Raw genomic sequence first — 14,604 nt, forward strand, 5'->3', positions numbered from 1 at the left:
AATATGAACTAGTTTTGTCGGAAGGATATACTGCACTCTAAAGGTCGTGCAGTATTCCATCCCAAAACTTGTTCATATTTTCCCATACAAATGCAGTAACCTATAAATCCTGCACAATGGCTTGAGAATAATATGACTCAAATATTGAGCCATCGTAACAGTTACTCATTTGTGTAGCTATTTACAAAAGACAGTTTGTTTTTTCTTTCACCCATGGATGGCACATGCTTTTTTATTTAGTCGTTAATGGAATATATATATATATATATATATATATATATATATATATATATATATATATATATATATATATATATATATATATATATATATATATAACTTAAGTTTCTTATAAAATGAGGTGTGTTGTTATATAATTATGTAGCTAAATGTGAAAAAACTTGAACACTTATATTATTCAAATAATGACTGATGCTTTCCGAATAAGTTTTTCCATGTATTTGCAGTAACTTCCATCTTGCCCAAGAGCTACTCAGATGTGGTTATGGTTATAAACAAAAGTAGTTAATGTATTGTATAATAATAAATCTGACTCAGAAGCCTGAGGAATTAGTAAATACTTTGAATTCTGTTTTTGATGGATTTAAATAGATGAGCTATTGTTTGGTTATCTTTCTAGGCCTTGGTTAATTTCATGTTCAATAAATAGTATTAACCGTAGAGAAGTAAGATAAAAAACTATCGCCACCAAAAAGCCACCAAAACGCAGTTATAAAAGACAACCCATTTGCAATTTAATTCATGCAAATGACCAAACATTAGCGGACCAAGAACGTATCCTTGGGTGATGCGGGGTGATCAAAGAAGAAATCAGAAGAGATCTAATTTCATAGCTGGTGCTTACTTACATGCATTAAGAACGAACAGGTTGTTTCATTAATTTATTAATTAAATATTCCAGTCGTTTTTATTCCAAAGTGTCAGGGCACCATGGTGAATAAAAGCCAGGGATGTGCTTCAATACTGTACGAAATAAGCTACTGATGTGCTTAAACACTGCAAGGGATGTGCCTCAACACTGCTAGAGATGTGCGTCGACACTGCTAGGGAAGTGTACCATTAATTAATGTCAAGGGGCACATTTTGAAGGAAGTAGTTCTTAAATTAAACATGCATTATATATAAAATCATGTAAAGAAATAGCAAAAGGTTTATCACAGTGTGCTTTTTATCTTTCCATGACACGTTTATAAGGATAGAACCCGTTCACACTTTGTTCTTCAACACATGTACCATACCAACTTGAAAAGTTATTGTGCGCTTTGAAGTCTAACCTGGCTTTTGGTGTTATCATTGCTGAATCAAGACCATTGGATGTATTGATAACATAGCAAGGAAAGCACTTCTTTTATGTTCGAGGTAAGCACTTCTTTCGTGTTAGGCTGAGCAATTGTTCCACGTGTAAAGTTTTCATCATATTCGTTTGGGATTGACAGAATGAGCTAACTAGACTACAAAGAATGTGATTTTCTGTCAAACTAAGATGATCGCGGAAATAAAATATCTAATTTTCAATACTTATTTGAACACTTCAAATTGATTTTTGGAAAAAAAAGCATTATTTTATCTTTGTAGTAAGGTCGAGAGAATCCATTGCCACTAGGTTCACTTGGGGCCACGCGTCACAGTCATGACAGGTACTATTTACTAATACATCGTTATTAAATTAGATCAAAGTTACTTTAAAACTAAGAGGTACATTGAAGTATTGACCAATCGTTTGATATAAGATAATGTTGAAGGGTTGTGTATCAATTATGTATGCATGAGAGTGGTAATTAAAAGGGCATACAAAGAGACATATACGAAAATATGTCTAGAAAAGGCAAAAAAGAGGTGAAAACAAATCTTAAGTAAAAAGCAATTAAAGGAGGGGGGGTTCCACCACGACCAACCGTTGTCAACCAATATATTGTTGGAGTCGCCACAGGCTGGTATACGTGATTGTTTCCTGAAAAGAATTAGCTCAATAATATAGAATTGAGTTTCCCCATAATTAATCGGTTCCTTTCCGGGGAATGAGCTTTAGTTTTCCTTATTGGAATAAATAGATCTTACAAAGATTCCAAAATCAAACCGTTCTCCTAGGAAATCCATTTTCAAAGCAGGCAGTATCATGTTATATAAGTGAGAGTCTAGAAATGGTGGTAAAATGCACTGCTGATTGATGAAAGAATAGATAATATGATTCAGGTCCTACCAATTAAGTAAAAAGAAAATGAATGTCTGAGAATATTAACGTGTCCAGGCATTCCACGAAATATCAATGTAGCGAGATTAACTCACATACTAGCAACAAAATTCCCAACTTTGGTCCAATTCAGTCATATTCTGATCCGACCTTGTTTATCAGAAAATGTTGCGTCATTAATAACCTAAGCAGGGTTCTATTTCATTGCAAAAAATGTAGAACAAGGTTGGGTCTTTCTTTCAACATCAAACATGTTTTATTTACATAAATTGTAACAGGTAATGGCGTTACCTAATACTTTTACAACGAGATGCATACATACATACATACATACATACATATATATATATATATATATATATATATATATATATATATATATATATATATATATATATATATATATATATATATATATATATATATATATATATATACATGTATTATTTTGAGTTTATGCTCTTAAAATAAGTCACAGAAGCCTAGATCTAGACTTTAATAAATATATTTTCTTCTATTGATAATAATATTGATTGTAATCCCATAAACACAGAGAGTAATGTAGCTGCGTATTAGTTGTTTACAAAAAATAAGAAAAGTCAATTCAGGTCAAACAAAAATGAACTCAGTTTTGGAAAAGGTCAAGTCCAACATACAATGTTATATTGCAATAGCATGCAATGGAATATTTTTTTTATAGAGGAAAAAAAGAAAGAAACAAAGCAAATTTAATATCCATAACACTTCGGCTCATACATAAAAAGAACGATTTACGCAATAAAGCTTCTTTTTACCATTAGTCAAATACGCATGTGGTTAAAAAAAAATACATAAGATGAAATCTTATAATTGACACAAAAGTATGTGAAACAATATACTTCTATACACGTTAAAGTGCATCTGCTATTAAATTGTTGTTTTGGTTAGCGTGCCTGATGTCAATATTATATTCCTGCAAAATCAAACTCCAGACTAATAATCTCTGATTTTTATTTTTCATCTTGCCAATGAAAGTAAGTGGCTGTGATCATTAAACACAATACTCGGAGTAGGAGCTGAACTAATATACACTTCAAAGCGACAATATCAAAGTTAAATATTCCTTCTCGACTGTGGAATAATTTATCTCGTGCTTATTTAATTTTTAGCAAAATAGCACACTGGATGGTTTACACCTTTTTGTCTTCTTGAATCAATACAGCACCAACCCCAACATCACTTGCATCATAAGGCATTTTAAATGATTGACTGACATTTGTAACTGAGAGAACTGGTGTACTTTTAAGTATGGTTTTTAACTTTTCAAAAGCCTCCTGACAGTTTCCTGACCAATAAAACTTGGTTTTCTGCTGAAAACATTTGTCAGGAGTTCAACAATTATGGAAAAAGTGGAACAAATATTCCGATAGTATCGAGCCATACCCAAAATTCGCATCAGTTGTTTTTACTGATAGGTATATTCACAGATAACCTTGACCTTTGAAGCTATAAGTTTAACTTGCTCCTGTCCCACTATATGTCCGAAAACTAAACATGTCACTGAAGCACGGCAAAACTCACCGGTAGATAAATGAATTGTCAAATTTGCATCAGTAAGTCTGTCAAAGAATTTCCGAACTGTCAGTAAATGATATTTCCAGGTGTCGCTGTAGATGATGGCATCATCGATGTGAGCATCACATTTATTTAGACCATAAGGAATCATGATTATTAAACGTTGAAAATACTAGGCAAATCCTTCATCCCAAACGGAATCACTTTATATTGAAAACTCTGTCAGGAGTCACGAATGCCAAAATTTCCCATGGCCTTTCCGTCAGTTGTGTTTGCCAAAATCCTTTTAGAAGGTCAAATTTGTTGCCATACTTTGCATTTTCAATTTTATCAATGCAGTCGTCGATTCATGGCAATGGAAATGGATCTGTTTTAGTCACATTGTTCATCTTTCTATAGCCAGTGTACATTAGAAAAATATTATCTGGTTTCGGAAAATGTATACATGGTGACCTCCAGTCACGTTTACTCGGTTCTATGAAATCATTCTCTAGCAAATACTGAATTTCTTTTCTTAAACATCCGTTTGACAGGGTTCGTCCTACAATGATATTGTTTCACAGGTTTGGAATTTGCAATTTAAATGTCATGGTAGATTTTATTTGCTCTTGTAGGAATATCTTTGAATAAGTGCTTATATTCAATTAATAACTGTTTTAGTTCATTCTTTTCTTTTTGCTGCAGATGTGAAAGCTTCTGGTACAGATTATTCATAATATTTGAACTCCCAAGATTTGTTACTCCAAAGTCAATGCAGTCCATTTGCACTCCATCACTTAAATCCTCACTATGTGGGACAGGTATAACTAAGTTAATTGCGTGGATTAACCTGGCTATTTCTATCAGGATACCGGTACTCCTTTAATTTATTTACATCCCTGGAGTATTATTATTGTAATTTAACTCATTCATTATCAGTAGTGAACGGGTGGGGGCGATATACGGACAATGGGAATCAACATTACAAGACCCCCCCTGGTGATAGAGTTCTGTCTCTCTTGCTCATTCTTAAAATATTCTTCAGATCAGATATTATGGCCCTTAAAAAGCTAAGAAGATAATTATAGTGAAGGGGGGATATATGGACAATGGGAATTAACATCACAAGACCCCCCTGGTGGATATACGGACAAGATTTATACGGACAAGGAATATACGGACAAAAGGTTGGGCCTGTCAACGGACAAGGGAAATTGAACATAGGAAATGTATTGGGCCTGTTTACTGACAACATGAATTGAACAGGGGTGACGTCACGGTACTGAGCACTAGCAACAATGTTGTAAGTGGATGACCTCAATCGGGCCGAACAGTGTGGTAAGGGGTTGACCTGAATATGCGCTACTCTGGGGACAAATAGAGACATTAACATAGATACATGGTTAGAGACAGGGTTATAGACATGGACTTACATAGATTTAAGGACATAAATTAATCACACAAAAGAATCGACTAACTTTTTTTAGGCAAGAGAGAATATGCATCTTTTCGAGATAGGTGAAGGACCCTGAAAATGACTTTTTTTGTTGTTAACACCATTCAGTTAATATTGAGGGCATCGCATGGATGTTCCTCTCTTCCTCAAACTTCGTCAGACCTCAGGACCGTAGATTAAAACTCGCTTCAGACGGCCTTGTCTCTGCACATAGATTCCTCGTTCCCAAAAGGCTATCTCTGTGATCTAGATAATAGCCCATGACAATTTGACATACGTGGGATAGTTGGGGTTCAACAGCATCGACGATAGGAAGGTAGACGATTCTGCGTTAGTCAACATCGTGTGACGAGAACCGGGGAGACGAGAAGTGATAGGATAGCAGCGGCTACCAAAGCAAACAAAGTCCTACTTCCAGAAGAGAATGATTTTATTTGGGATTTAGTTGAGTTTCTCTCCTCTTAACAATAATTTGTCCCTGTAACAACACCTTTGCCGCCTTCTTCGTCCTTACCATACGTCGAGGTTTTTACACAGAGAGAGAAAGAAGAATTGAAGAAATTTTTATAACAGCAGAAAGAAGCAGAACAAGCCTTTTACATTTAACAGCAACTTGAGAAGAAGAGGCAGGTAGAAAACTACAGGAAGAAGAAACAAGGTCTATGAGAGAAGGAGGACGGTGAAAGTCAAACGGTAACGGCACTCTTAGACATTAAGGAATCTGTAACAAATATATCAGACTTATTTAATATGACCCAAGAGAAAAAACCTTCCCGAGACAAACACTCCAATCCCGCCAACTCGGCTACTACGTCTGACATACCAACACTAGGGATTTTTACCAAATCATTGACAGTAGCAGGTCCAGAAGTAAACCTTGGCCGTGGCAAGGGCAGTTAATTCTCATTACTTCCTGTTCATGAGGTTTTGTTATTAGAAAACAAAAAACAAACACCCAACGGTACTTTTTAGGGCCATCCGTCTCTCTCGAAAAGAAACTACTCTATGTCTGCCAAAATCAAATTAAAATCAAATCCCTTATTTTCCATTATTGACGTGTGTGAGTGCGTGAGTGTAGGTCTATATGATAAAAAATCAAAACCAAGAGACACTAACGTTTTTCTTTCTGGTATATTCTCTGGTACAAATTAAAATCAAAATTTCACAACACAACACTTTAAAAGGTTCATAGACTTCTTCCTTGTCTCTTGATTCTCTCTGTTTTTAAATTTCTTCGATGTCGCAGGTTTTTCCTCTTCTTTCTCATTTTCTTTTCGTTTTCTTTCCTTCTCTCTCTGGAAGTGTCTGGGTTCTTCCTTTTCGGAGGGTTCCTCATCTTCCTGTTCTGACCCCACTCTTCTTCCTGCTCCAGTTGTTTCTTAGGACAGTCTGAAAACCAATGTCCTTTCTCTTGACAATGATAACAGGTATCGTGACATTTGTCTCTTCTGACACCTGTCTTGCCTTGACGTTGTGGACATTCTGAAGACCAATGTTCTTTATTCTGACGGGTATAGCAAGCATCTTGACGTTTCCCTGGAAAGGAGGGGGATCAGTCCGTCCGCTTCTCTGAAGAAAACCTTATTGTGACACCTCGCAAAGCTCTGATCAGAAGTTCGATCTGTGTTGGCTCTTTTCCATCTTTCTTTCTGTATTGAGTGTGAAATGAATACTTTGTGGGAAGACACTGGCCCTTTATATAGGGAAGAGTCTGCCCTTACATTGATATATAGGGGACCATGGCGTTTAAAATGTAGTTATTTGACTTTTTGTAATCAAGATAAAGCGATCGCACCATTTCATGGAGAAAGGAGAAGAAAGTAAGAGGCAGAAACGTGATTTATCGCCTCGCACAGTATCTGAAGTCTTGGCTCAAATCCATGTCAGAGATTTTTAAGATGACATGTTTTGGGCAGAATCTAGACATAGAAAGTCCCAAGTCCACCACCAGTAACCCCTCAAAAGTAGTACCATATCTGAGAGGCGGATTAACGCTCCTCAAGAAAATTTAGTACCACGGCCTGTACGTACACGGTGAAATTTAAAGATTTAAAGTCAGACGCACCGCCGGACAAAACAGGAATTCATCACCGATGTGTGGGATTCTTTGTTAACCACACTGAAAAGGCAATGTCCAGCCAAAGAAGACGATGGCTTGAGACTTTCCATTTATCACGACAGTTTGAAATCACCTGTTTGAATCGAGTTTAGCAGCCCAGCCGAAATGACACCTTCCAAGGCCATTAACAAGATTCAACCCGTACAGCAATGCAAAGAGAAGTTTCACATCACCGATGGGAAAGCGGCACTGTACATGACCCACGTTTCTCTTCCCAAAGGGACTGGACAACGCAGAAAGGTGTTATTGGTGAACGACCTACGCAGCATCAAGCGTAGCCTCGTCCAAATTAACAACACTCAAGACAAGTTGTGTTTAGCCCGTGCCATCGTGGTGGGAAAAACGTATGCCGACAAGAACGGCACAGCAGATGGAAAAGAGCATGGCAAACTATTCAAAAATCGAACCGAGCTAAACAACGAAGAGAAGCACAACTCATGGGACAGCAAGCATGCCTATCTAAAGACACTGCCTGTGGAATTCCTAAAATGCAAAAATTGCAAAAAGTCTTGGAACCACGCTACACCTTGAAAGTGCACTTTTCACTAACGAAGCCAATCAACACACGATTCTACCACATTTGCCTGATGTTCACTACTACGACCGCGACAACATGCGCACCGAAGAACGAGAAGCTTTCTAAGCTTGGTACCAAACTCATGCTTCGGACCTCTTCGACTTTCAGAAAGAAATGTTAAAGTAGTGAAGTTCCACGTGGACATTTTACGGCGATGCTGTGGAAAATTTCTAGAATTGTTCATGGAACACGGAGGGATTGATCCTTTGAAAAATTGCCTGCACCATTGCCAACGTGTGTTCCTTAGTGTACCGCAAACGATTCGTGCCCGAGAAGACTCTGGCTTTCATATGCATTCAAACAACCAATTTTGTCAAACGTCAATACTCGGTCAAAGCTCTAGGCTGGCTACTATACTAATACGACAAGGAAGACATATGGATTAAACACACCCGAAACGGAGGAGGTGTAAAGACCATTGAGACGTATTCGGTGGATGCTCGGGACTGAGAAAACCCCAAGATCGTGTACGAGTTTAATGGCTGCATATTTCACGGATGTTCCATCTACTACCCTCAACGGTACACTAAAAATCAGTTTTTACAACTTACCATGGAAGACTTGAACAAGGCCACTTGTCAGCGACCCTTAAAGTTACAACAGCAAGTATGCCAAGTGGTGGAAATGTGGTAACACGAGTACGATCACGGTTTGAAAACCGATCCCGATTTTAAACGTATCGTGGAAAGTTACAAGCTGGTGGACCCTCTGAAACCGCGGGACAGTTTGTACGAAGGGCGGACAAATGCCACCTGTTTGCTGTACCAATCCGACAAGGAGAAAGGAAAAGAAATAAAATACTTGGACGTGTGTTCGCTGAATCATTGCGTGTGCAAATATTGTCGCTTCTCCGCAGGGCACCTGCAATTGCTGACGAAACACATTGACCTGGAAAACTTTCTACAACACTAAGGACTGATTAGGTGTAAAGTCTTGCCTCCCACGTCTTGCATCCCGTTTTACCTCACCATTGCCAAGGAAAACTGATGTTTCCCTTGTGACGCATCCGTGCCGAAACGTGCAATCAAGACCAACTTGTCAACACACCCAGGAAGAAACCGCCTTAACAGAAACGTGGTCAGCGTGGAATTGTTCAAAGCTCTGGATCTGGGATACCAATTGTTAGAAGTGTACGAAATTTACCGCTTTCCCAAGGCAGAATAGTACCACAAGGGTGACGAGACTCAGAAAGGCATTTTCGCAGACTAATTGGATGCCTTTTGGAACTGAAACAAGAAGACAGCGGCTATCCATCATTTAGCCACACTTCCGAAGACCAAGGGAATTTCAAAGATAATTATTTTTAGCTGGAGGGCATCACCACTTTAGACCATATCGAGAAAAACGAAGGAAGGCGATCGTTTGCCAAAGTGATGTTAAATTATTTGTGGGTAAAATGGAACAAGTGTTCGTGTTTACCCTTGACGGAGTATTTGACAGAACCTTCCCGCTACTTCCAGATAATTTACGACAAAACCAAATACATGAAACAAGTGGACGTCCTTCGTGAAGATTTAATATTAGTCAATTATGAAGAAGAATTGGACTTTGTAGAAGCCGACGAATTTGGAAATGTCATCATAGCAGCAACAGAAAGTTGCATCCACATCGATCGCCCTAATCACCGTCACCCTGACATCGAAGGAGACCGTTTAGGAGCCTGGACGGGCTAGCACCCCGACTACAAGGTTCTAAGTTTTGATAGTTGTGGTCCTACAAATTACGACTACGAATAGTGTAACAAACAAAAAGTGCTCACAGAGTGTAAAGTGAAAGGATTGACTATAAATTATCGCACCAGTCAAGTGGTGAACTTTGACGTGTTGTAAGAAGCTTTGCAATCTGTAGAGGATCAACATTTTAAAGCGACCACCTACGAACCGCACAATATTGTACGTTTACCCACACATCAAACTGCCATTCGACCTCTAGAAAAACTGTATCAAATCGTGTACCAGAAGCGATAGCGGCCTCCCAATTACTTCACTTAACCTTGCGGACACGTCGATATTGGTCAGCATATAAAAAGGGAAAACGTCCAAGACCGATAATTCACTGTGACTACCATTGCCAAGCGAGAAAGACGAATCCTTTTATACAGACAAAATTCAAATTCAAATTCATTGATTCCCAAGTGGAGTGCTATGCTGTGCCTTGCGATTGCAGAGATGCCGTACGCTGTGACCTCAGCGATTCAGTACCACATGATGTGAACTTTGCTATGACTACTACTAATACTACTACACCTACCATGGAAAGTAATGGTGTGCGTTTCAAATCTGACGAAAGCTAAAGCGACGCAACTCGTTATCGTGGACTCTTTACTGGTTTCAATGTCATCCTCCACGTAAATCCATGCAGCTACCTTCCATGTCTGAGCAAACTATTGCGGGTTTCACCGTACCCTCAATGAAATGGGCCTGTGAAAAAAGAATATAAGTTCCCTGTGCGTTTGTCTGAATACTGCTACTTTGAAAGTCGATTCAAACCTTCCTAGGAAAGTTGTCTAAATATTTGGGAGGACCTTCCCCCGAAGAACTAGCCAGAGCCTTAACTATCTACTTGGGCCAAGGTGATAAATTCAAGTGCTTCAGCTGCGGTGTGTCACTTCACCAGTGGGAGCAGAAAGATTCAGCTTACCTAGAACATGCTCGATGGTCTCCGCACTGACCCTACCTTGCTTTACTTGGATGACCTCAGTAATCTATGCATGGATACTTTACAAGAGAACATTTATGGTTTGCCTGTGGAATTGATAGAACGCATTTACCGAGATTTTGTCAAAATACAAGTCAAACGGAACGAACATTTGAATCCGTTACGTCACCAATGATTTAACCACTGGTACCTGAATGCTATCAGACGACTGATTCATTTGAAAGCGTTCCAATGGTCAAACATGCATCAACTGACCAATGGTCAAGACTTTGCTTGCTACCGATTCTACTTATATAGTGTCCATACTGCAACGAATTCCAGAGGAAGAATTAAAGTATTACCTAAATCTTTTACGCTATCAAACTGTGTCTGGAGAGGAAATATATGTACAGTATGTGGTGTGTGAAAAAGTGACTAAATTATTTGGATAGGACGACGGAATACGATCAGCTCTGTGCAAAAAGTACACTTATTACCTCCGACAAAAGAGGATATATAAACAGGCTACCATGCCATGACCATTATCATTAGTGGAAGGAAATCAATGACAGTGTTCAGACTGTTTTAGTCACCGAAGATGTCTAGAAAGATGTGTGTGTAGCTTGTGACATACACCGTCACTGGCATGATGTACGTGACTTGAAAAGTGTTGGGTTCGAGGCCTAGACAAAAGATGCGGAAAACTATGCCAAAGATTTGTGATCATAAAGTCAAACGTCCAGTGAAATAAAGTAACTTTTAAGCCTGCGTTAACTGCTGTATCAGAAGAAGAACCTGACACCGAGGAAAACCACTTCATTCAGAACAGGACAGCCATTGCATTGGTCAACCCCAATAGGTCATTCCGAGAGGACCCCTGTGTGACTGTATCAAATGTAGAGACTCTAAGAACATTACTCAGTGAACCTAGGGCACCACACTTACGTCACGAAAAATGTTGTACAGTGACTTGTTTATACTCCGCTTTGACTGTTTTGATGTGTATTTTATCGATGTACTTAACATTTTGGCTTATATTTATATTTGTCTTTCGTCTTCAATTATAACAATGTTGTTTTAAAATATCCTGATAAAGTATAAATTACCTTGTCTTATCTATTTCAAAAGTGACATTTCCTGCACTATGGCTACCTCTGCTGTCTCTACTTCCTCTACTGTCAAAGTCATCGACAAAAACTTAGATCGTACCATTTGGGAGGCTTTGTATCTTTGACATCCCTATAACATGTTAATTGCTGGACCAAGCATTTCAGGCAAACCCGAATTTGTCAAACGTTTGATCTAACATAAAAATCATTGATCGATCGTCCACCTCAACCTATCGCGTGGTATTACAAAGAGCGGCAATTGGCCTACAGTCTCCTGCGAGAAAGTTTAGATGATTCCATCGTGTTAGTGGAAGGCATTCCTTGCGAAGACGATGAGATCGTAAGGAGAAGACGAAGAAGAAATTGAACTGTGGTTGACGATTAAAAGGGCATCATCGTTATGCCAGTGTCATTAACATCACCCAAAATTCGTTTCAACAAAGTATAGCACCATCAGTCTCAATGCTCATTACGAGATCTTGTTTACAAGCCTTAGAGATAAATCGCAAGTGCAAGTGCTAGCCAAACAGTTAGGAACTCCTTGGCTGACTAATGCGTACAAAGATGCCAGTCAAACCCCAAATGCCTATTTACTTGTGGTTTTAAAATTCACTGCCCCAGATTATTTGCCATTTCGTACGCATCTGTTTCACCACCGGTGCAAAAAAGACAGAGGGCTTGTCCTCTACACGTCCCCGTCTACCTGAAAAAATCTACTAAAACATCGGTCACTTTTCGTCTGTTTCACACATTGTCAACATCTGTTCAGTCGCATCTTCCCGTCAAATTGATTCTTCCTTGAGCGGCATCAGTCGCGAAAAAAATACGTGCTCGTGTCTTAGAAGCCACTCTCAGAGAAGTCTTAAGATGGTTTACGATGACAGCATGTCAAACACTTCAAGGCATCATTCACATCCCTGATCAAATCAAACGCTTGTTTCAGAGAAACAAAACAGCCTTGACGGAAGATCTCCGCATCGACACTCAAACTAAAAACCAAATCATTTTGAAACATGGAAGTAGGGGTTCTCTAGGAGGTGTCATCATTCGTTCTCTTAAAATGGGATCCCAGTGCCCCAAAAGGCACCCTCAAGAAAGAAGCCACTCGCCGACCCAAATGTACCCAGAAGAAAAAGAGCAGTGATGACAAGATCAGGTCACAGCCCCAGAAAAAAATAAGTCCCCAGAAAAAGAAAAAGAAAAGTCCCAAGAAAAGACCACATTAAACATCTTCTTCCCGCAAGAGAGACCCTACAGTCCATTCCCAAGCCAGGACATGCAGCGACGATTACCGCGTCTCCAGTAGCAATTTTCTTCCACTGCCCCTTTACTAGTCATGCTAGCCAAACCGAATTTGACACCCGTTCTTCCCATTTGATGAAAAATTAGAAACGCTTGTTACCAGAGACCTCTCTTCAAGCGGTGACACCCTCCTCCCTTCTATCTCAGCGGCAGCTGCTTACAAAGTACCTGCCCACAAAATCAGAGTCCAAGAGAGATCGGGTATGTTAGCCGACAGAGTTTACTGGATTTATCCAAGCAATAACTGACACGATTAAGTCCGTTGCAAACCCCTCAACGACTCTTGATGCCTGTCATAAGATTGATACGATGTAGAGACAATCGGTGGCGACGCATTCCGCTATAAAAAAAAGACCTGGGTAAAAGATGGGTATCAGTGACTTTTTGATAATGAACTCAAAGAGATGTCACCTACCAGAAGTGCACACCACCACAATCTTCGTTCTCCTGTCCAAAAAGGAAAAGGGAAAGGACAGTCTCGTCGTTTGGCTCGGCATGTGATCAAAACGCTTAGCCAAGCATCGACGTCTACCCTAGAAAAGACCCCATCGTCCAAAGAAAAAGAGGGACCACCAAAGGGGATAATTTTCTCTTTATGGCGATGATGCGATAGTCAAAGAGGTTGTCAAACAGACTGCTTACACACCCTACCAACTCCTCCAAAATTACTACTTAAAAAAACATGAGATAAAAGGATATGTGCCAAGCCATTGACGTCAGTGTGTTTTGTGTGTGCTCCTGAACGCAAAAAATATTTCACCTACCAGAAGTGCACACTATCACCGCTATCGTCGTTCTCCTGTCCGAAAAGGAAAAGGAAAAAGAAAAGGACATTCTCGTCGTTGGACCCCGCATCCGAAAAACGCTTAGCCAAGCATCGACGTCTACCCCAAAAAGACATATCTTCCAAAGAAATAGAAGAGGAGCAACCAAAGGGGGATTGTTTGGCAATATAGAAAAATGTCATATTTTTGACGAAGCGATAGTCAAAGAGGTTGTCAAAAAGACTTTTCACACCCCCAACCAAAATACTCCACCAAAATTAAGATAAAAGGAATTGTGACAAGTCGTCGACGTCAGTGTATTTTTGTGAGTACTCCGGAACAAACAGAGATGTCACCCCTAGAAGCCATCCCGCTTCTACCACCAAAGGAAAGAAAAGGAATAGACTGCCTCCTGGATTAGCCAAACATTGGGACGTGTTGTCCGTTATTTCCAAAGCACCTTCCCCCATGCGAAAATAACTAATTCAAACCGCCTCGAAAGACGTCATCGATGCCGTGTGCGAATGTTGCCTCAATGTCTTGAAAGAAACAATACTTTTATCTCAACATCAGAAAGAATGCTTAGCCAAAGGTCGGCATGTTTTTCGTCAAAAGAAAAGGATTTCGTTGCAGCGCTGAGTATTTGTGCACCTGTTGTTAGGACCCGTGCTAAAAGCCACATTGACACCACTGATTACATGACTCATGACGGGAGCTGTTTCACAAGGAATACAGCTTGTGAATTCCATAGTTGGCAAGAACAACGGACCCCGGATTTACCTACCAATCCTCATTTGATAGAGATATTCCAGTTACAACACGAATTGCAATCGTTGTGGATCGCAGCGATTTGTCAGAAACGGAAAAATCACAACGGTACAGTAAAGTGTTGCAA

The sequence above is a fragment of the Sinohyriopsis cumingii genome, chromosome 4, assembly GCF_028554795.1.
Source record: "Sinohyriopsis cumingii isolate HCF-2022 chromosome 4, ASM2855479v2, whole genome shotgun sequence".
NCBI lineage: Eukaryota > Metazoa > Mollusca > Bivalvia > Unionida > Unionidae > Sinohyriopsis > Sinohyriopsis cumingii.